Source organism: Macaca nemestrina, chromosome 8 (genome assembly GCF_043159975.1).
Source record: "Macaca nemestrina isolate mMacNem1 chromosome 8, mMacNem.hap1, whole genome shotgun sequence".
Classification (NCBI taxonomy): domain Eukaryota; kingdom Metazoa; phylum Chordata; class Mammalia; order Primates; family Cercopithecidae; genus Macaca; species Macaca nemestrina.
In genome coordinates, this window is record NC_092132.1 from 44,419,791 (window position 1) to 44,442,734 (window position 22,944).

At 43.5% G+C, this 22,944-nt stretch overlaps 1 long non-coding RNA gene across 3 annotated transcripts in view; it reads right to left on the reverse strand.

The window, feature by feature from the left end:
* Positions 1-260: 260 nt before the first annotated feature.
* LOC112425625 (uncharacterized) overlaps positions 261-22,944 on the reverse strand; it is a 57,425-nt gene continuing 34,741 nt past the window's right edge. For 2 of the 3 annotated variants that reach the window (XR_011606848.1, XR_011606847.1), the window contains 5 exons: positions 21,858-21,975; positions 12,769-12,920; positions 5,730-5,928; positions 4,956-5,151; positions 261-3,101 (listed from right to left, as the gene is read on the reverse strand). This is a non-coding gene — a long non-coding RNA (uncharacterized lncRNA). The remainder of the gene's footprint in view (positions 3,102-4,955; positions 5,152-5,729; positions 5,929-12,768; positions 12,921-21,857; positions 21,976-22,944) is intronic. The other variant, XR_003016739.2, reaches the window with a different exon arrangement.

Sequence of the window (22,944 nt, forward strand, 5' to 3'; positions counted from 1 at the left end):
CAGGAGCCTGGCGTGTGGTAAGCACTCGATAGATGTGAGCTATAATTATTAGAGCATTTGAATAAATCATGTCTTCCAGCTAAGATAATGCCATTAGTACAGACAGATGATGCTATTTCTGCTTATCAGAGGATGCCAAAAGGATTCAAGCCAAAGATGGCTAGAAACTAAACTACCTTAGTCCTCTGAATCCTCTTCCCTCCCAGTTCCAGCTCATAAGAGAAGTAAATAGCTAAGAAAAAAAGGAGGCTACCGCCAGGATCATACCCAGGAGGCCCTAATGGAAACCCACAAGTGAAGACATGCCATTTCCAGGACTTTCTCCAACCCGAAAAAGAAAAGCTGAGTTTTAAAACAAGCAGATACATTTTAATGTTTAATTTCAGATGTGTACATTTATTCTGTGCTAAAGGGTACTCCTGAGCCCTCATTAAGCGTAGGGGTGAAGGCACCAGTTGACAGTGTTCAAAGCTGTACATGAAATGCCAAGTCTGATGTTGGGAGTTTTGAAAAATGATGTAGACAGTCTCAGAGAGCTCCCCACCCAGCCATGCCAAAAAGCACTGCAGGAATCTACCCAGAGAGACTAGAAGAAAAGAGACAAGAAAAGAACATTGCTGGCTGGGAGGAGCAAAGAACAGACGAGCAAGAAACGAAAGCTGCAGGAGCACTGCTTGGAAATGATCGTGATGGAGACCAGGGGCTGGGAGGAGAGACCAGGAAGGAGAGGGATAAGCCTAACAGCATGGCCTTATTATGCACCTGCTGTTTTCTTACACTGTGCTGGGTGCTGTGAGGTGCCAGAGTTGTTGGAGATCCAGTCTCCACACAGAGCATCTGGCAGCATTTCTAGCTTATACTACAAGGCAGGTTGATTTAATGCATGATTATAGAGCTTTTACGTGTAAGATAAATATAAGGGGAACATGTGAACATTCCATTCAATATTAATAAACAGGAAGTTATCAAATATATTCTAAAACAACCCTGAAAAAAAATCATATTCCAATTATAATATCCCAAAGAAAGTGGATTAATATTCCCATGCTGTGCAGAAAGGAGTCACCTGTCACATATTTTCCAGGGGTGGATATATGAACTGATCAGGTCTTGGAGTTGGACATTCTAATCGGAGTCCACCAGTCTAATTTGTTTTGGGTGTCAAAGTATGTTACTCTCTATCTACTGAACCTCATTTTTCTTCCCATATCTATGCCTGTAGGGCGTTCAGCTAATCAATGAGCAGCCAAAGGGTAGGGGCAGAGGAGCCCTTGGTCTACTCCAAAATCCTACACACAATACCTTAGGAGCACGCTCTGCAGACCAGGAGTATATTGAACGTTGAGCTCACAGGAGTGACCCTCAACCAGCAAGAATGGAGCTGGTGGATAGCCCGGCCTTCTCACTCCTCCCTCGGTCTCTCAGAAGCTCCCCAGGGCAGCGATGCACCCCTGAGCATCCCCTTTATTGGCTTGTGTCCCACTGCATCTCAATTCCCCACTCCCTGCCTCTGCTTCCTGGAATCACTTGCTGTATTCCTCTCCTAAGACTGCCTTAACAAACGACCCCAAACTTGGTGGCTTAAGACAACAGAAATTAATTTCCTTGCAGTTCTAGGGGTCAAAAGCTCACAATCCAGCTGGCAGCAGGGCTGCACTCACTCTGACGGCTCTAGGGAGAATCCTTCTTTGCCTCTTCTGGCTTCTGGGGTCTCCAGGCTTCCTTGGCTGGTGGCTGCATCACTGTAATCTCTGCCTCCGTCTTCACATGGCCTTCTCCTCCTCGATGTCCATGTCTTCTCCTCTTCTGTCTCTTCTAAGGACATTTGTCATGGGATTTAGGGCCCACCTGGGTAATCTAGGATAATCTCAAGAACCTTAAATTAATTACATCGACAAAAAACCATTTTTCTAAATAATGTAATATTCACAGGTTGTGGGAGTTAGGACATGCACACATCTTTTGAGGGGCCACCATTCAACCCACTACACCTGCCAAATAAACAGCTTACACTCAAACTCTGATCCCAAGGTTTGCTTTGGGGAGAACCCAAACAAAGTGGCAGCAAAAGAAAAATGGGTTAGCCAGTCCAAATCTCTCTACCACCCGGCAGGTCTCATAGAAAAAATACAAAACAGGCCAACCGCGATGTCTCATGCCTGTAATCCCAACACTTTGGGAGGCCCAGGCCGGTGGATCACCTGAGGTAAGGAGTTCAAGACCAGCTTGGCCAACATGGTGAAACCCCATCTCTACTAAAAATGCAAAAAATGAGCCGGGCATGGTGGTGGGTGCCTGTAATTCTAGCTACTCCAGAGGCTGAGGCTGGAGAATCGCTTGAACCCTGGAGGCGGAAGTTGCAGTGAGCTGAGGTTGTGCCATTGCACTGTAGCTTAGGCAATAAGAACGAAACTCCATCTCAAAAAAAGAAAAAAAAAAACAAAAACGCCAGGCGCGGTGGTTCATGCCTGTAATCCCAGCACTTTAGGAGGCTGAGGTGGCCACATGGATCACCTGAGGTCAGGAGTTCCATACCAGCCTGGCCAACATGGTTGGCCATTCTACCAAAAATACAAAAATTAGCCAGGCGTGGTGGCGGGCGCCTGTAGTCCCAGCTACTCAGGAGGCTGAGGCAGGAGAAAGGTGTGAACCTGGGAGGTGGAGCTTGCAGTGAACCGAGATTGCACCACTGCACTCCAGCCTGGGTGACAGAGCGAGACTCCGTCTCAAAACAAAAACAAAAACAAACAAACTAACAAAAAAGAGTTGCAGACATCATGACATATTATCCCTAAATATTTCATCTCCGAAGAATAAACTGACCAGGCGTGGTGGCTCATCCCTATAATCCCAACACTTTAGGAGGCTGAGGCGGGAGGTTCACTTGTGTCCAGGAGTTCAAGGAGCCTGGGCAACAAGGCGAGACCCCATCTCTACAAAAAATCTTAAAATTAGCTGAGCGTGATGGCACTTGCCTGTACACCCAGCTACTCAGGAAGCTGAGAAGCTGAGGCGGGAGGATCACTTGAGTCTGGGAGGTGAAGGCTTCAGTGAACCATGATTGTGCCATCGCATTCCAGCCTGGGTGACATAGCAAGACTCTGTCTCAAAAACAAAACGAAACAAAACAAAAAAGAATAAGGCCATTCTCCCACATAACTGCAATGTCATTATCATGACACAGTATTTTAGCAACTTTATTTTGAAAATTTTCAAAACATTTTACCAAAAATATGAAAATAATACAATGAAGTGAACCTGGACTTTGTTGTAATTTCTCATATTTCTGCTTTGACCCTTTTGACCCTGCTTTTGACCCTCAAATCCGCTCACTGCCACTCCTCCTAAATATTTGTGCAGTGCCGTTCTTGGTGCACAGCCATGAAATATTCCTGACTTGTCACGCCCTTACTTCTCCACTGTTTATTCCTGGAGTTTTCAGTGTTGCTTTCACAAGACTCCAAGGTGCCTCTAGTGTCTTGTCCTGGGGGATATTACAAAATTCTCAAAACTTCCCGCACCTTCATCGGGGCTTGGCTCAAATAACAGCTTCTCAATGACTTACGCTCCCCGTGCTATTGAACATTTCATCCATCTACCTCCTCCCCTCACCCGCACTTCCTACCCCACTTACTCTGACATATTCTCTTTTCCTGAAGCACTTATCACCTTCTAACAGAAGGTATAATTCACACATTTGTTATATTTATGAATTGCCTCTCCGCATTAGAACATAAGCTCTATGAGGGCAGAGATGGTTGTCTTTTGGGTTCAGTATTGTACCCCCAGGTCTGAGAACTGCACCTGCCACATTGAGTGCTCAGTAAACATGAGCAGAGGGAGTGAGCAGATGCTGCCCGTGGGGAGATGTGTGGAGTGCCTCCTGCAGCCTCCAGGAGGAGCAGGGATGGCCTGGCCCTGACCTCATCACCCCCTAGGAGGTGTGGGAAAGGATCAGGGGTTTAGTTGTAATTAACATGCCAAACCCCAAGTGAAGGTTTTGGAAAACCACCAAATCTTTAAAAACTGAAAAATGGGCCAGGTGCTGTGGCTCATGGGTAATCCCAGCAGTTTGGGAGGCCAAGGAGGGAGCATCACTCGAGCCCAGCAGTTTGAGACCAGCCTGGGCAATAAGGTGAGACGCCATCTCTACAAAAACTACAAAATAATTAGTCAGGTGTGGTGATGCACACCTGTGGTCCCAGCTACTCAGGAGGATTGCTTGAGCCTGGGAGATTGAGGCTGCAGTGAGCTGTGATTGCACCACTGCACTCCAGCCTGGACAACAAGGCAAGATTCTGCCTCAAAAAAAGAAAAAACAAAAACAAAACTGAAAAATTACTCCCCCACCCCTACCCCCTTTAGTAGTACAGACTAGAAATTTCCAAATAGGAAGTCTCCCAATACTTTTCTGAAGATTTTTTTTTTCCCTAAGACAGAGCCACCAAGATTAACTAACTCTCCAAGGACTACAGAGCTTGGAGCTCAGCCAGCCGTGGATTTCACATAGGAGGCAAATACCACACCCACCATATCTTTAAAAGGCCCTTCCCAGGAGGCAGCACCTGCTCTCCTGGCAGCAAGGTTGTACCATGAGGCCCATCCTATCCTGCCCCTGCCCAGCCCCAGGTGTTTGAAAAGCTGGGGCACACCTAGCCTGACTAAGAAGCTTGGTTGCAGGCTGGCAGGGCCCCGGGGTGCCTGGGTGATGTGCTTTGCCTGCCGGGAGAGGCAGGTCAGCTTCTTGCTCTTGAGAGCCTGAATTAGAAACTAGTAAGGGTACTGTCTTCAGTGGGGAAGATGCTGAAAGGAAGCAGAAACAGAGACTTTGAGTCAGAGGAGTGGCTCTGAGAGGCGGTGAGCTGGCAGAAGTTAGGAGAAGCATGGGGTAGTGAAAGCTCTGAGATAGAAGAAAGCCCTTCGAAGAACAGCAAGAGGTAAAGAATTACACAAACCTCTGCCCCTGAAGTGCCTTGAGCTGCCCTGGACTCAGGATGACACCTGGTTCCGGTCTCTTCCAGGTCTGGCTAGTCCACAAATCCTGTTTTCCAGAAGTTTCCATCATTCTCACTGCTTTGCAATTTCTTCACTATAAACCTCGTTGCTTGAACTAGGTTGAGTGACCTCTTTATTCCTTGCAACTCAAAGAATCTAGTCAAATAAAAACATGTGAGTGTTGAGGTTGGGCAGGGTGGCTCACGCTTGTAATCCCAGCACTTTGGGAGACTGAGGTGGGTGGATCACTTGAGTCTCAGCCTGGGCAACATAGCAAGACCCCATCTCTACAAAACATTTTTAAAAATTAGGTGAGCATAGTGGCATGCACCTGTGGCGTCTGTATAGTCAGACCTTATGGGATTGAACACTATCTTCCAGTAGATGTCAGAATTGAATTGGAGGGCACCCAGCTGGCATCCACTGCAGAAATGATGGGCTACTTGCTGATGGGGAGAAGCCCCCTCATATTTGGGGGTAACAGAATTCTTCTGTCTGTGTTGATAACTGTTGTGTTAGCGTGAGAACAGAGGAAAAACTGTTTAAGTTTTTTCTTAAGACTCACCTGCATAGATATTGCTTGTTTAAAAAGCAAAATCTAAGGCCCCACCTCAGACCTGCTCAGTCGCAGTTAAATCATAGGAACATTATGTTTCAGGACCACTGCTTCCTCTCACCCAGCGAATATTCCCAAGCCCACTGTCCCAATTGCCTTTGCACTCGTGGACTCCTACCTTGCCACAGATTGAATAATCAACATCAGCAACTCTATTGGTATCAAAGTTATTGGCAAAGGTCGTTGCCTGTAAGATGCAGTCTTCTTAAGGCTGTTCATTTGCCTGTAGACTTCAGATGTCTTTCATTAGGTTTTATTTACAATGGTATTGTAAATACTTGTCTTTTTTTCAGAGGTTCATCCTGTTTGGTAAAATCCTGTTGAGTAAATCCAAGGATTAAGAGACTGCCTACCCTACTCTTCCTCTACCCTGTTCTTTACAATGGTAGATGATCCCTAATGAGCATTTTAACCACATTCTTCCGACATACCATCATCCTTGAGAAGTATCTAGTTTCAGGTCACAGCTTGTTTTCATCTCAAACACCAGAGAAAGAAAAACCCCCGTCAAGAGATGAAACACCAAGAAATACAATGTGATTATTTTTCCAAGAAGGATTTATGTGCCAGATTCCTAAACCACATGCCCTCTAATGTCTACCGCACAGGTCAGTCGCTGGGCTGGGGATCCTTTGCCTTCAGGGTCGGCCACGCCCACCTGCATTTACAAGCCCACCAGCAGCTCCTTAGAAACAGGATCTGGAACCAGACACAGCTTAGTGTGCACCTTCCTCCGATTTGTCCTTCCCATCTTCCTCCCTACCTCCTTCCTCTTCTGTGCCCTTTACTCATCTTTCCTTCCTCCCAGTAAGAAGTATTGAGGGCTGACAATGGGTCACACACGGTGCTGGGTACCAGAGGTGTGACCATAAAGAAGACAGATGGGGGGCCTAGCTCGTGGAGTTTATGATCTAGCAGGGAGGACTCCAAAATCAGTTACCCATTAACTCACTTCAATGGTAGGTGCTATTGAGGAGAATTGCAGGATAATGGCCTTCTTTGAGATAAAATGATGTCTGAGCCAAGGTATAAAAGATAAGTAGTGGTGAATCAGACAAAGAAAGAGAGGAGCATGCCCTTATTCTCTGCTGGCCCCTTCCCCCATCGTGGCAGCTCAGCTCTTGCAGGCTCACAGAGTGCCCCTGCTCCAACTTGGCATCTCCAGCTGTTGACTCCATCCTGATCTTGCCCGATGCCCTGTAGTGCTGACAGCTCCACATCCCAGGCTTGGAGACTTGCCTCTGTTCTTGTCTGTATCTGACCTTGGCCTCAGCTATTTTCCATCCCACTTCTCCCATATTGGTGCTGACAGCTCACAGGGTCCCCGCCCAGCTGGGTAGCAAGATATGGGATGGCATCACTTTCCTCTTAGTTTATTAGAAAGCATTTTTTTCCCAAACAGAATTAATTTTGCTCTCAGCACCAGGACAATCACTCAGGCTTGATGCAGGGCTTATGATTGTGGTGGGGGCCAGTCCTTCTGCAGGAGACCACAACTAACACAGTCGCACCTTCTCATTGCCAAGGAGCCTGCTGGATCTCGGCGGCATGGTGAGCAGAGCCACACTCGGTGGGTCAGGGCAGGTTGCATCTTGCTGAAGGCCTCAGACAGGCTACATGGAGGCTGCAACGAGTGATGTTTCCCACAGCCGTCTCCAGGTTACATCCAAGCAGTTGCTGGATTCCTCCTTCACTCTGAATAAATTCAGGGGTTTTGCTAACTGGACAATGGCCTCTTTTTTTGTCAGAACATTGCAGGCATATTTTGGGGTTTCTGATTGTGAACAGGTGCTGCAGAAAGCATGATTCATTTGTTTATTAGGATGTTACCCTGTGTTTTGAAAATCAATTTGAAAAGGCAAAACGGCCTCTGATGCCTTTAGCTTTTCTCACTGGGCCCTACGCTGTGAACAACTGCTCTTACCTTTAGTTTACAGAATCCCCATCTGGTTAGGTACTTTGATTTATGTTGGCTGTGATCCAGAACAGCTGATTTGGTTTATTTTAAGGAGTTTTATTTTAAGAAACTTTTGACATTTAAGAATTTAATTGGAACAATCTGTACTCAGAAATTTTTTAATGCAGTCTAGGATTAAAAGATGTTCCTCAAAGTGTGCAAGGGTTTAGTTCAAAACAACAACAACAAAAAAAAAAACAGGCAAGATGTGGTGGGAGAATCCTCAGGTCAGGACATCTGTCAGCAATGAGAGTGGACAGAGTAGCTATTTCTAAAATGAACTATTCTAACCCTCACATCTATTCCTTACGCTCTGCTGGAGTTGACTGTCTGCCACAGGCCAGCTATAGGGAGATGAAGGGCAGGTTGCACACCATCCCACCAGCTGTCAGCAGATGGTCAGGACTAAACTGGGATGCATTCAGGAAATCTGCCTCATTCCCTTGACCAAAGGCCAGGTTTTCCTGGTTCTGAAAGCCAGAAAGAAACCAAAGTGAACTTCAGAGTTCCTGCACACTGAGAACTGAAATCATAACTGAAAGTTCAAGAACCTGGGGAGGTTTGAGACTCCTGAGAAGGCCCCAGCTTTTAGAAATTGGCCTGAATCTATATGGACATTCTGCATAGTCCGCAGAATTCTCAGTACTTTTAGTGAGCTGGAGCTGATCTGTGATCCCTGAGATCACTGCGGATAGAAGCAGAGTGTCAACCAGGCCCGTAAAGCCCAACAGATCAAAAGAAATGCAAGAGATGCTTGTGCTTACCAGACCCGGTGGTGACCTGCAAACCACACCTCGAGCCCCAGCTTTTCTCCCAAATTCCACCTTTGCTTCCAGGAATTGCCAAATGTGTGTATTCAGACTCAGCGAGCCAATCCTGAATTCTTGCATATTTCTACAGATGGCCCTTCTCTATTCTCCCAGCCACACCTTAGTGTCACTATTCACCTCATTTTACTGCCATAAGGCTCAATAATTAGTTGTACGCAACAAATTGGTCCAGTTTCTAAATCTCCTCAATCCTGTCTCATTGTTTAATTTAAAATCTTTTTTTTAAAGACAGGGTCTCACTATGTTGCCTAGGCTGGATTTAAACTCCTAGTCTCAAGCAATCCTCTTGCCTCAACCTCCTGAGTAGCTGGGATTACATATGCACACCACTGTGGCTGGCTTCATCATCTATTTTAAAAAATACCTACCTTTGGAGAGACGTGGTGGCTCACGCCTGTAATCCCAGCACTTTGGGAGGCCGAGGCTGCTGGATCACGAGGTCAGGAGATCCAGACCATCCTGACTAAAATGGTGAAACCCCATCTCTACTAAAAATACAAAAAATTAGCCGGGCTGCTGGCGGGTGCCTGTAGTCCCAGCTACTCGGGAGGCTGAGGCAGGAGAATGGCATGAACCCGGGAGGCGAAGCTTGCAGTGAGCCGAGATTGCACCACTGCACTCCAGCCTGGGCGACAGAGTGAGACTCCGTCTCAAAAATAAATAAATAAATAAAATGCCTACCTTTGGCCAGGTGTGGTGTCTCATGCCTGTAATCCCAAGATTTTGGGTGGGGCCAAGCTAGAAAGATTGCTTGAACCCAGGAATTCGAGACCAGCCTGGGCAACAGAGACCCCATCTCTACAAAAAAAAATTTTTTTTAATTAGCCAGGCGTGGCATACCTATAGTCCCATCTACTTGGGAAGCTGAGGTGGGAGGATCGCTTGAGCCTGAGAGGTTGAGGCTGCAGTGAGCTGTGATCACACCACTATACTCCAGAGTTTGAACTTTATTTGAGAAATGAAGAGGGGGAAAGATTACTAACTTTTTAAGGCACTTACTATGCGTTGGCTCTATTAGGCATTTGCATTGAAGTTTAGCTCTAACGTAACCCTCCCACCAAGCTTTGTAATTGCCACTCCTGTTATTCTACTTGTATCTTACTCCAGGTAAACTGGCCTAGCCATATATTTCTTTTTTAGCTGCCTTTCATCCTGCCTGGTCAATAGGCCACATTTTCTTACTTGAACAAGCCTGCATTCTCTCCCCACTCCATATCTTCAATTATATTCTTCTCTCTGTCTGTCATCTCCCACCCCGCCCCCCACCAGGGTAGGTGAAATGCTACACATCTTTTAAGCTCCATTGATGGTATTCTGGTAAACATTTAATAACCAGCTCTCTGGGCAGGTAAAACTCTGATTTGCAGTGTTTGTCTTTTTTTTTTTTTTTTTTTTTGGTTTGCCATAGCCAATTTCGAGCTAGCAGTCTGATATCAACTGGATGACAAAATTTCTGAAAAATTAGCTATCATTTCTCAAAGACTAGTATGAGCTGGCTCTAGCACACCACTGAGCCTCAAATGGCATTGGTCTTGATATCTCCAATCTACAGTATACTTTCCCTGCTTTGAACTTTGTTAGTAACTTACATTCTCTCACGAAAAGTATTCTGCATTATGTTATGGTTATAATGAACCCTGATTATCACCCTATCTTAGATTATTAACTTTTCAAGTGCATGACCCATCTTACTCATCTATGTATTCACAGTGATGCCTAGAACAATCATGGTGTTCAATAAATATTTGCTGTATTAGACAGATGATGAAGATTATCACCAGGGCTTGACTCAGTTGTGGTAAGGATACAATGACATCATGTATGTAAAGCAATTTCCAGAGTGCTTGGCCCTGTAGGTGCTTAATTAGTAATAGCTAATTTTACTATTGGCTGTGGCTTCTGGAATTCAGAGTGCAAGTAACATCAATGTTTAACAACTCCTCTCTCCCCAACAGACACACACATTATAGTCACTTGGGGAACTTATACAAACCCCAATGCCCAGGCCAATATATTTTTAAATTTCCCCAAGTGATGCTGTTGTGCCCCAAGTTTCTGAGAACCAGCATCCTACATACTGCTAATCTTCTCTCTGGATAATGAGTCCAAAATATCAAAAAGGAAATGACCTCTAAATAGAACCAGCTATCCCTTTAAACATCCTCCTGTTCACTAAACAATTCCAGTCAACAGGAGGAAAGCTCACTCAGAGGAATGCCTTATTTGGTGAGGTTTGGGTGGGGTTACCTGGGAGGAAAGGCTGAGAATGAGTAATGCAGCACTCTGCAGGGGCAGGAGAGAAATACCTCTTTGTCAGCAAACTCCTGTAAGTGAAGTTCTGTCAAGCTGGCAGAATTTTAGAGGCATCTCATTTAAATTAGATCTGGCCCTTGTGATGATTTAGTGCAGACTAAACGTAGGTAAGTTTCATCTCAATAAGCATCCCTGTGTTTACTCAAATTATCTTGTTCCTCTAGAATTTTTTTTTTTTTTTTGAGATGGAGTCTCACTCTGTCACCAGGCTGGAGTGCAGTGGTGTGATCTCGGCTCGCTGGAACCTCTGCCTCCCGGGTTCACGCCATTCTCCTGCCTCAGCCTCCCACCTAGCTGGAACTACAGGTGTGTGCCACCATGCCCAGCAAATTTTTGTATTTTTAGTAGAGACGGGGTCTCACGATGTTGGCAAGGATGGTCTTGATCTCTTGACCTCATGATCTGCCCGCCTCGGCCTCCCAAAGTGCTGGGATTACAGGCATGAGCCACCGCACCCGGCCTTGTTCCTCCAGAATTTTATCAAAACAACTAGCTACCAAGGCTCAAAATGATTATTTTTCTCATAAAATATTTGTGGTAATGAGAATAGACTTCAAGTCAAGACAGTAATGCATTTCTAGCTTTGAGAAGCAGGTACTACTTTCCCCTGAGAGTTGGTGAAACTGAAGCATTGTGAGACCTGATTGGCCCACAATCATTGTGGGCCATTGTGAGACTCTTGTTCTCATCACTTGACACATTTCATCTTTTATGGATATTTAGTGATTGTGGTTTCATCACTTATCTCTCATGTTAAAGATATTCACTAAAATATATATAAATATATATATAAATATAAATATATATATATATATATCATTCTGAAAGAATTTGCTCTGAAAAGTAAATAAAGCAATTCTGCTTCAATAGTGTAGTAGATTACTCTTTGTTTTTATGAGACTGATAGCCTGGTTGTTCACTTTAAAGGAGAGAGAGAAGAAGATGTGTGTGTTACAGTCAAATTTTAGAGGTCTATGCTAATTTTCTTTGATGCCTCTCGCTATAAGTGACTATTTAAGAAATCATTTTCTTTCTTTCTTTTTTGTATCGAGATGAGGTCTTGCTCCAAGTCGCCCAGGCTGGAGTGCAATGCCGTGATCTCAACTCACTGCAACCTCTGCAGTGATTCTCCTGCCTCAGCCTCTCAAGTAGCTGGGACTGTAGGCTCCCGCCGCCACGCCCGCCTAATTTTTGTATTTTTAGTTGAGATGGGATTTCACCAGGCCAGGCTGGTCTCAAACTCCTGACCTGAAGTGATCCACTCGCCTCGGCCTCCCAAAGTGCTGGGATTACAGGCGTGAGCCACTGTACCTGGCCACAAAATGAACTTCTTAAAGAAACTCTTAGCAGAACCTCATACTTTAGATCAAGGCTCCATAATGTCACAAATCCTTCAGATTTGGTTCCTATATAAATCACATCCTTAAAACCATGACTCACATTTGTAATAGTTTTTCTCTGTTCTAACATTATACATTATTAGAGGACATATATGTCTCATACCAACTTCCAATATATCACGTTTATTCCTAAGGATCACCAAGGGGGACCACTGAATACCACTATGGCTGGAGTTCAGAATCAGGACTCAGAAAGTCTACTGTCTGTTATCCTCAAATATTACAGTGACTTTGAGTCACCAGATGAAGTTACAAGTCTGGCTACAGAATCAGTCTGACCAGAAGATCTAGCAGATTGTACTTGTTACTGCAAATTTAAAAGGAGACAGTAGCATTAGAATGGGAAAGTTCCATCTTCGTGTCTTATACATCATTTTTTCCTGCTCTTTGCACAAAGACTCTGCAATATCCTTTCAGCCAGACTGTGTGAACACAGGGGGAACATCTCAGACTCCCCATTATCTTGAGACAATGAGAAGGGTTGTACAAGTTTTTTGAGTTCTCAGAAATCTGGGTTCTGTCCAGAATTACAGTCACCTAAAATCTGACATCCTGTCACTGTTGCAGCAAATAAGGGTTGGGCACCCAATATCCACAGGTGAGAAAGAGACCAGGCTTATCAATTAACCTTGCACATAATAAATAGCATTGGCTTACATAAGACGGAAGTTTCTTCCTTTCTTTCTCTGTCCTGTGGAAGATCCACTGTAGGGCTGACATGGCTATTGCATGGGTTTAGCCACCCACGCTCCACCCTCCTCAGCACATGGTTCCCACCACACAGTTCAAGATGGCTGCTCAAAACTCACCTAAGAGGAAGAACAAGGGGAAAGGGGAAGAAGTAAAGAGACTAAGAGCACATATCGGCCATCTTCCTATCAAGTTTCCCAGGCACTGCCTTCCATTCATATTATGTTGGACATCACTGAGTCCAGTTGACCATATGTAGCTGCAAGGGAGCTTGGGAAATATGGTGTTTATGGTGCATAGTCATGGGCCGAGGAAAAAACTGGCAGTTCTGCTACAAGCAAGGAGAACAGATATTAAGGTCAGAATTCAGGGGTCTCTGCCACAACCTGACTAATGTCAATGCTAATGTTCAAGGTTGAGAGGCTGCTATAGTTAAGTGTAAAACTTAGAATTCAGAAAGCTTGGACTATATTCTTATTTCTACCCAAGTATCCAAGTGACCTCAGTAATCTCACCAGTAAAATAGATATGTCACTGCTAAAATTTGAATGTGATGCATGATGTTATAAGAATAATCAGCAAATTAGTGAATTGCATTTTTGTATGTTTCCATTCACAGGCCATAACTACTTGTTTAAAGCATCTGCTGAATTAATCACCTGATCTGAAGCACAAACTTATGAAATTCAAACACCCCCACAGGAGAAAATAGAATAGTTGAAACTTTGAGTTGAAAGGGACATTCAAGGATGTCTAATTCAACCCTCTCTCCCCATATAGAAATCTCTGCCAAGTAACCCTGACAGATGGTCTCCTGTCTTGTGCTTAAGCACTCCTACAGTGTGTTATTTTGCAGTTCCATTGATGGACAGCTCCAATTGTCAGATAGTTCGTATGGATAGTGAACAAAAACTCCTTCCCTTGAACCCCCATCTCCTGAAATAACAGAGAACAAAGTCATTCTTTTCTCTTCATGATAGTCCTTCAACTAATGGAAGACAGTCTTTTTGTCTCTTAGTCTTCTCCTCAAGCTAAACATTCCTGATGGTCGCAACTGTTTCGTAAGTCACCAGGTACCTATCTCTCTCACCATCAGGATATTTTTCTCTACATTAGTGTTTCTTGAACATTGTTGACTATGACCTACAGAAAGACATTCATTTTATATATGATCGGGACACATAAACATACATATAATTGAAACAGAAGTTTCATAAAACAATATTTAGCATCATTAGCTTCCATAAACTCGTATATTTTCTAATTCAACTCTATCCTACTCTATTGTGTACTATTTTTTTTTCTTTTTTTGAGACGGAGCCTCTCTCTGTCACCCAGGCTGGAGTGCAGTGGCGCGATCTCAGCTCACTGCAAGCTCTGCCTCCCAGTTTCATACCATTCTCCTGCCTCAGCCTCCCGAGTAGCTGAGACTACAGGCGCCCGCCACCACGCGTGGCTAATTTTTTGTATTTTTAGTAGAGACAGGGTTTCACTGTGTTAGCCAGGATGGTCTCGATCTCCTGACCTCGTGATCTGCCCACCTTGGCCTCCCAAAGTGCTGGGATTACAGGTGTGAGCCACTGCGCCCAGCCCCTGTACTATTTTTTTTAATGCTGATTGCTATCCATTGTTAATGGGTTTCATACTCATTCATGGGTAACAAATCATAGTTTGAAAATCACACTCCAGAAACACTCTGACCTGTAAATGTGCTTAGAAGGTACTGTTCTGATACTGCAGGCTGATCTGAGTGAGCAAAAGGGGCTTCTACTTCCTGATTCCAAAACTTGGTGTCTTTATTTTAAGGTAGTCTATGTGCATTAAATTTTAAAGTCACACTATCACACTGTTGACTGAGGATTTGAGTCAGTCATAACTATAATACTTTCTCTGGCTAGGCACGGTGGCTCATACCTATAATCCCAGCACTTTGGGGGGCCAAGGCAGGAGGATTGTTTGAGCCTAGGAGTTTGAGACCAGCCTGGGCAACATAGTGAGGCCACGTTTCTACAAAAAGTAAACAAAATTAGTGGGGCATGGTGGCACGTGCCTGTAGTCCCAGCTACCCAAGAAGCTGAGGCAGAAGGATGACTTGAGCCCAGGAAGTAAAGGCTGCAGTGAGCTGTGATCGCACCACTGCACTCCAGCCTGTGTGACAGAGAGAGACTGTCAAGAAAGAAAGAAAGACAGAAAGAGAGAAAGAAAGAAAGAAAGAAAGAAAGAAAGAAAGAAAGAAAGAAAGAAAGAAAGAAAGAAAGAAAGAAAGAAAGAAAGAAAGAAAGAAGAGAGAAAGAAAGAAAAAAGAAGAAAGGAAGGAAGGAGGGAGGGAGGGAGGAAGGAAGGAAAGAAGGAAGGGAGGGAGGGAGGGAGGAAGGAAGGAAAGGAAGGAAGGGAAGGAAGGGAGAGAAAGAAAGAAAGGAAACCTTAAGAGTTGGTAATAGCCGGATAAAGTGAGAACCACATGCTGGAAGGCTCAGAGGTGAGAGAAACACAGGTATTGTGAATAGCAAAGAACAAGAACACTCCTAGAGAACTTTAAGAAGGGCATGGCTTTGAACATATTGACCAGAAGCTATTTACTTGCCACATGTACAAGATAAGGCTATGATGAGCAAGCAAAGGAGTTGGCCTGTGTCTGTGTTCTGTGAAGGATTCACATCTGTCTCCCTGAGGAGCCTGCAGAGGTTAGGGACAACTTGAGAACTCTTAATGCCTTTGCTACCTGTGGATTCTCAGTTCCCATTGCATTAGTCAAAGCTAAAAGCTGTTGGCCAAAGTGAAAGAGAAACAGAGGAGATGGAGTTAGCAAGAACGGGAATGGTTTTCTTTTGACCTTCACTCCAAATTCCAGATTCAGACCAACAGAGAGAGTATTTTTTTTCTTTTTCCTTGATTTTTCTCTTTTCTTAAACTGGTATTTCGGTTTTTAAATTAGTAATTGGCATTGCATTCTTCATGGTCCAAAACTCAAAAGGTTCAAAAAAGATATGTGATCAAGCGTCCTTCCCTCCCCACCCCCTGCTATACAATTTCTCTCCAAGACAACCAATGTAACCAGGTCTTGTTTATATTTCCAGAGATCTAAGTGAAACCAACCCAGTAGTCCCATACACAGTAGTAGTAGTAGTAGTAGTAGCAGCAGTAGTAATCGTAGTAGTAATAGTAGTTGTTGTTTTGGATAAACATAGAAATTGACCCTTCTGGTCTTAAAGCTTGAAACTTACATTTGTTTTATCTGAGTTCCTGCCTCAGGAAAGAAACCCAGGTCTCTCAAAAAGTATCAAAGAACCGAAACTCACCAGATCATTTTATCCAGACAATGAGATGCTGGACCCCTCATTCATCATGATTGCTTCCTTACCCCTCCCAAATTCCTATTTTCTCACACATAGCTACATTTCTTCCTGGCTATATAAATCCCTCATTTTAGTCGCTTAGGGAGATGGATTTGAGACATCTCCTATCTCCTTGACTACAGCACCCGATTAAAGCATTCTTCCTTGGCAATGGTTGTCTCAGTGATTGGCTTTCTGTGCAGAGAAGCACAGAAACTTGTATTTGTTTTATCTGAGTTCCTTCCTCAGGAAAGGACCTTCAGGCCTCTCAAAGAAAGTATAGAAGAACTAAAACTCCCCAGATCAAGGCACCACATACCTCCTTGCCCCTCCCCTAGTTCCTGTTTTCTTACACATTGTTGCATTTCTTCCCTGCTATAAAACCCCTGGTTTTAATCAGTCAGGGAGATGGATTTGAGGCTGAGCTCCCATCTCCTGTGGCACCCGGTTAAAGCCTTCTTCCTTGGCAATACCTGTCATCTCAGTGATTGGGTTTCTGTGTGGTGAGCAGGAGAGCCTAGACTGAATCCCTGGTGTTTCAGGAACAAAATCACAGCATAATATGCATACAGACAATATAGCACCTGTTTTTTCCTGCTACAGAATTCTTAGAATTGACTAAACCAAAAAGGGAAAAAGCATTTTTTTAAGTGAAGAAAAGGAAGTTAGTCTTAAGGAATAAGAAAACTAATGAACAGCAACAAGACAGCAAAAATTTTTTTCAATATATGTATATGTTTGGTTTTTTCCCCCAGCCTCACTGTTTATATATAATAACTTCTCAGGAAGAAAGAAGAGTTTGTGGGGGGGGGGGAAACATATATATATATATATATATATATAAATGGAAATATTGTTGGCTCTTCTAGGTGTTTACTAAGATCCTTGAATTATTTTTATAAAAAGCTTATAATCTTTTGCTGTCAGATAAACATGATAAAAGAACATTGAGAAGAGTTATACTGTGCTTAAAATATTATGCAAGCTTGACGAGTCAGAAAACTACACATGACTCTGCAGCCTTCAGAAATATTAACAATCTGTACTGACAACAGGGCCATCTAATTTTCTCTTTTATGCTACCAGATTGATGTGGAAAATAGGGAAAGAATGTTCAAGTTGAAATGAATAGAAAGAACATTATAAATGAATAACAGGATAATTAAAGCATGAAGCAGCCTTCTACACTTCAAGATAGTGGTAATGGTAAGTGTAGTTTTAGGTAATTAATTGGTTAAGAACAAATTTGCCTCAGTGGCTGTCTTACATTTAAATATGAAATACTTTTGCTTTGCTAGAAGCTGAGAATGGAGTTATCATGAAGCATGTAAAACAAATAGCTTTGGGCCACCAAAGGTATACTTATAAGTCAGAAAACCCAATGTGAATTAGTCCTGCAGAGACAATCTTCCATTCTACACTATAGAATTCTTTGGGATTCATAGAGGGTAAATCTCCTTTCCACTAAAACATTTCCTCTTCAAAATGCTTTTACTGCATGAGAAAGTCAGTTTCATGGCATTTTGGGCCTAACGTGAACCCAACCGAAAATAATATGGCCCAGTTTGAGGAATCAGTTGCCTTATTCATCCAACCTGATCCCTGATAACTTCTGACAGTTTCTAAATATCAAACCCTCCCTCAAAAGAGGAGAGCTTGTCAATCTGACAATGCTCAAAAGAAAGTGTCATAGATAGGCCTGCTGTGGTGGCTCATGACTATAATCCCAGCACTTTGGGAGGCCAAGTCAGGCGGATCATTTGAGGTCAGGAGTTCGAGACCAGCCTTGCCAACCCCATCTCTACTAAAAATACAAAAATTTGTCAGGCGTGGTGGCACACACCTGTAGTCCCAGTTACTTGAGAGGCTGAGGCAGAAGAATCACTTCAGCTCCAGAGGTGGAAGTTGCAGTGAGCTGAGATCCCGCCACTGCACTCTAGCCTGATTGACAGAGCGAGACTCATATCACACACACACACACACACACACACAAGAAAGTGCCATAGACTCAGAAAGTAATATACCACAAGAAGAATTCCAGAACATTAAGAACAAAGTCAGCTACATTAAAATAAATGCATGGTGGTATCCTATCACTGTCTCCCAAGTTACTTTGAAGAGGACATGCTCATTTAGACAGTTAAGTGCTAGGAGATTTGCTATAAATCAGCATCATTACTCTATAGTCAGACCTTACAAACTAATTTCCAGATGAAATCCAATCTTCCAGGCTTAGAGAATAACAAGAAGCAAATCCAATAACGGTCCTGCAACTTGAAATTGACTTTCAAATTAATTAATTCTGCAACTGAATCTTAATTTTATGTTTTAAAAATGCATAGAAACAAAAACAAAAAAAAATTTACTAGAACATTTGTATGAATCAGATTATAGGAGATTTTTTATCCTGTACTCCCCTAAAGTTTATTTCCTGCCTTTCCCACAGCAATTATGTAGTACTTTGGTAACCAAGAGCAAAGAAAAGAGTTTAAAACTGAAAACATAATTTTTCTACGTGGCTATGTATTTCTTTTCCCCAGTATGGTAGAATATCATCCTAGATATTTTTGAGCTGATCCAAGTTCCACTTTATTGTTCTCAATAGAAATCCTAGGTAGACTAGAAGACAAAATGAGAAATAGAAACTAAAATATAAATCACCTTTTTGAAACTAATAGGTTTCCCCCCACCACTGCTGCAAAGCAACTTAAACACATCTTTTTATGTCAAAGGCACACAGGTATTTTCTTTTGTATTTTCCCTAAGGGGGAAATTGTAGAATGGGCCCCTCTGTCCCCCCAGTATCCTCTCTTTTCTCTTCCCTTCCCTCCTCAAACAGTAATTTGGCCTCCCTCTGTGATATACTGAGTATTTAGAGCCCTAAATGGGCCCTTGGAAATAACTTCTGCATTTTTTTAACCAATCCTGCCAGCAGGTCAGGATAAACAGCCATGTTAGAAGTTGGCCCCAGGTTCTATCCTCCCTTTTTGAGAGCCTCCCTTCGGGGGCCTTGGAGGACTCCCTTGGGAAGTCTTCTTGACTGCTGGGGGTGGGGCACCCACTTGGAGGACCTGGACGCTGGAAGAGAAGGAAAAAGACTATGGTCAGGTAAAAGGGCATCTGTGTCTACACCCAAATACATCCTGACCTTCCGAGGTCTGTTGTGTGTGCGAGAGCTTCCCTGGGTTCCTTCTTCGAATGCAGACACCCAGTATGGTGGTGTGACCTTGAGAAGCGTCTGTTCCAGTTCTTGGAGAGCGAGTTGAACTGGATGATCCCCAAGCCCTCAGACAAGCTGTGATTACAATTCCAGTTCACCCTAATACACCTCAGGGTATATGAGGACATAGGGAAGAACTTTCTCCCAGGCCTCGTTAGTAAAAAGAGTTGTGCTTTTCCAGAGCTGGTGTGGTTTTTTTCTGGGAGCTGGGAATCATGCAACAGTTGACACTTTCCTTCTTGCCACAAGGCTTGGCGAATTTGTGGTCTCCCTCTAACAAATATTTAGGGCTTTATGGCATGCATTTGCTATGCAAATCTCCCTGTGGTTCCCAACTGACTTTACCTTTGTTTTTCTTTTCACCACTTTTCTTACTTGTTTTTATAGTACTTTTCTTCTTCTATCTTGTTACATTGTATTCCGTTTTAAAGTTTCTTAAAGCCTCTTTGGAACAAGGTAGAATTTAAATAATGTCAAATCACTTTTTAAAATACATGTTAGGAGTGTTCATTTTTCTGCTTATTTTGGTCGACTTATCACAGTTTCTCGCTAAATCCAAAAGCAAATCTCAGCTCTGTCATTCTGATTATGCAAATACCTTAAACTACAAATATTTGATATAATTAAATTATAAATTTCTAGAGAGCAGGGATCAGGTTTGATATGGCATAATGCAGTTGTGGTAGGCAGAAACAGCCCTGGGCAGGAAGCTTTATTCCCAGTTCTACCCAGCACTACGTGTTTGACCTTGGGCAGGGCCCTTCTCTCCGGATCTCGGTTTCCTTGTTTATAAAATGAAGTATTTGGACCAAGTCACCTCTAAAATCCCTTCCAGCTCTGAAATTCATTGACTCTCTGACCCACTGTGGGCATTTAATAAATAATAAGCACACTTTCAGAGAACCTCAAGAATGACTTGCATAGGCCGGGCGCGGTGGCTCACTCCTGTAATCCCAGCACTTTGGGAGGCTGAGGCAAGCGGATCACGATGTCAGGAGTTCAAGACCAGCCTGGCCAATATGGTGAAATCCCATCTCTACTAAAAATACAAAAATTAGCAGGGCTTGGTGGTGCATGCCTGTAGTCCCAGCCACTTGGGAGGCTGAGGCAGAAGAATCACTTGGACTCAGGAGGCGGAGTTTGCAGTGAGCCGAGATCGCGCCACTGCACTCCAGCCTGGGCAACAGAGGGAGACTCTGTCTCAAAAAAAAAAAAAAAAAAGAAAAAAAAAAGAAAGAATGGCTTGCGCTTGGACACCTCTGTCAACAAAACTTGGCATTTCACCTGGAATGTGTCTGTGGTTAAGGGACAAGTAAGAGACTGCTCTTTTGGGTCCTGCAAAGGCCCCCAGACCTAAAGAGGAGGCTTCTGCACTTAATTGTCCCCCCTGCCTGAGGGTTCAAGTCTTTATACAATCACTAGAAGCTGAAACTGCCAGCATGAAGAACCAAAGGCGAGGCCGGGTGCGGTGGCTCACGCCTGTAATCTCAACACTTTGGGAGGCCGAGGCAGGTGAATGACCTGAGGTCAGGAGTTTGAGACCAGCCTGGCCAATATAGTGAAATCCCATTTCTACTAAAAAAACAAAAATCAGCTAGGTGTGGTGGCAAGCGCCTGTAATCCCTGTTACTTGGTAGGCTGAGGCAGGAGAATCGCTTGAACCCGAGAGGCAGAGGTTGCAGTGAGCTGAGATCATGCCATTGCACTCCAGCCTGGGTATAAAAAAAAAAAAAAAAAAAAGAAAAGAAAAGAAAATAAGAACCAAAGGCATAGGGGAGTGAAAGTGGCATTCATGAGAAAGGAAGTTCATCTGCTTTTACAGAAATAAAATGATATAGGCCTTTAGAGTAAGGCGGATAGAGAATTTAAAAAAAAAAAAAAAGTCGATGTTTCATTTGAATACTTTCCAAGTCAAAATCAACCTACTTAAAATATGAATGATATTGTGTGCAATTTCATTTCACCACAAAATTATTGTGCTTGCTATATTTTTCCCTTAAAATTCATCATTGTTGAATTTTATTATTGTGCTTTATATATTCTACCTTTAAAATTTATTGTTATGGGCCAGGTCCGGTGGCTCATGCCTGTAATTGCAGCACTTTGGGAGGCGGAGGTAGGAGAATCATTTGAGCCCAGGAGTTCAAGACTAGCCTGGGCAAAATAGTGAGACCCAGTCTCTAAAAAAAAACGGTCATCATTATTAATTACAAACTGTTGATTACTTTTTGTTCTAAATTGTTTGCACTTTTAACACAAATGGAGTTCTAAGCTTCTGATAGATAGTGTCTTTTAGGCTTTGCCAGTTTATGAGGAATGGAGCCAAGTCAAGAATAAACCACTGGCTGGGCACGGTGGCCCACGCCTGTAATCCCAGCACTTTGGGAAGCCAAGGGAAGATGATTGCTTGAGCCCAAGATTTTGAGGCCAGCCTCAGCAACATGGTGAAACCACATCTCTACAAAAATACCAAAAAAGTAGCTGGGTATGGTGGTGCATACCTGTGGTCCCAGCTACTCAGAGGACTAAGGCAGGAAGATTGCTTGAGCCTTGGAGGTCAAGGTTGCAGTGATCCATGATCATGCCACTGCACTCCAGCCTGAGCATCAGAGCAAGACCCTGTCAAAAAAAAAAAAGGAGAATAAACCATCAACACTATTTAAAAAATTGTATGTTCCTTACGTTTCTAAAGATACAAGAAGTACCTGCCTATGCACACTAAAAATCATGTAAAAAGTAAGAAGAAAGGAAAAATACAGTACCCATCCATTTTCAGAAACAGACTAAAAAAACAAGGAAAACGCCTCACCAAATACAGGTTTTGCCATACATAAGTAACTTTCTCATATCCTTTATTTTTCTAAACTATCCCAGAAGAGTCCTTATACGATTGCTTTATTTTAATCATGTCAGAGGACCTTGACATTCTGAACCCTTCTCTCAGGACGTGTCTTTACCTTTTTTTTTTTTTTTTCCCCAAGACGGAGTCTCGCTGTCTCCCAGGCTGGAGTCCAGTGGCGCGATCTCAGCTCACTGCAAGCTCCGCCTCCCGGGTTCACACCATTCTCCTGCCTCAGCCTCCCGTGTAGCTGGGACTACAGGCGCCGGCCATCACACCCGGCTAATTTTTTGTATTTTTAATAAAAACAGGATTTCACCATGTTAGCCAGGATGGTCTCGATTTCCTGACCTCGTGATCTGCTCGCCTTGGCCTCCCAAAGCGCTGGGATTTCAGGCGTGAGCCACCGCGCCCGGCCACCTGTCTTTACCTTTCTAAAGGCCTAACTGTTTCATGCTTCTCGTAAGTAGGGACAGACATAAGCAGATTCCAGCACACATTTTACAGGTTGGAAGTGAAGGGGTCGGAGAGCGAGTCCTCCGACGGACCTGCCATCCATCTTGGGGAGAAAGGGATGTGCTTCCCAGGATCCCAGACAACACGAGTGAACAAAATGCCTCAGTCTTTTGTGTTCTACAAATTTAACTACCTCCTTTACAGCAATGGCCAAGTGTGCTTTATAATTCCAATAAATTCAGAAGCATCCAAATTTATGCTCGTGCCTTGAATCCAAGAGTTTTGCAGCACTC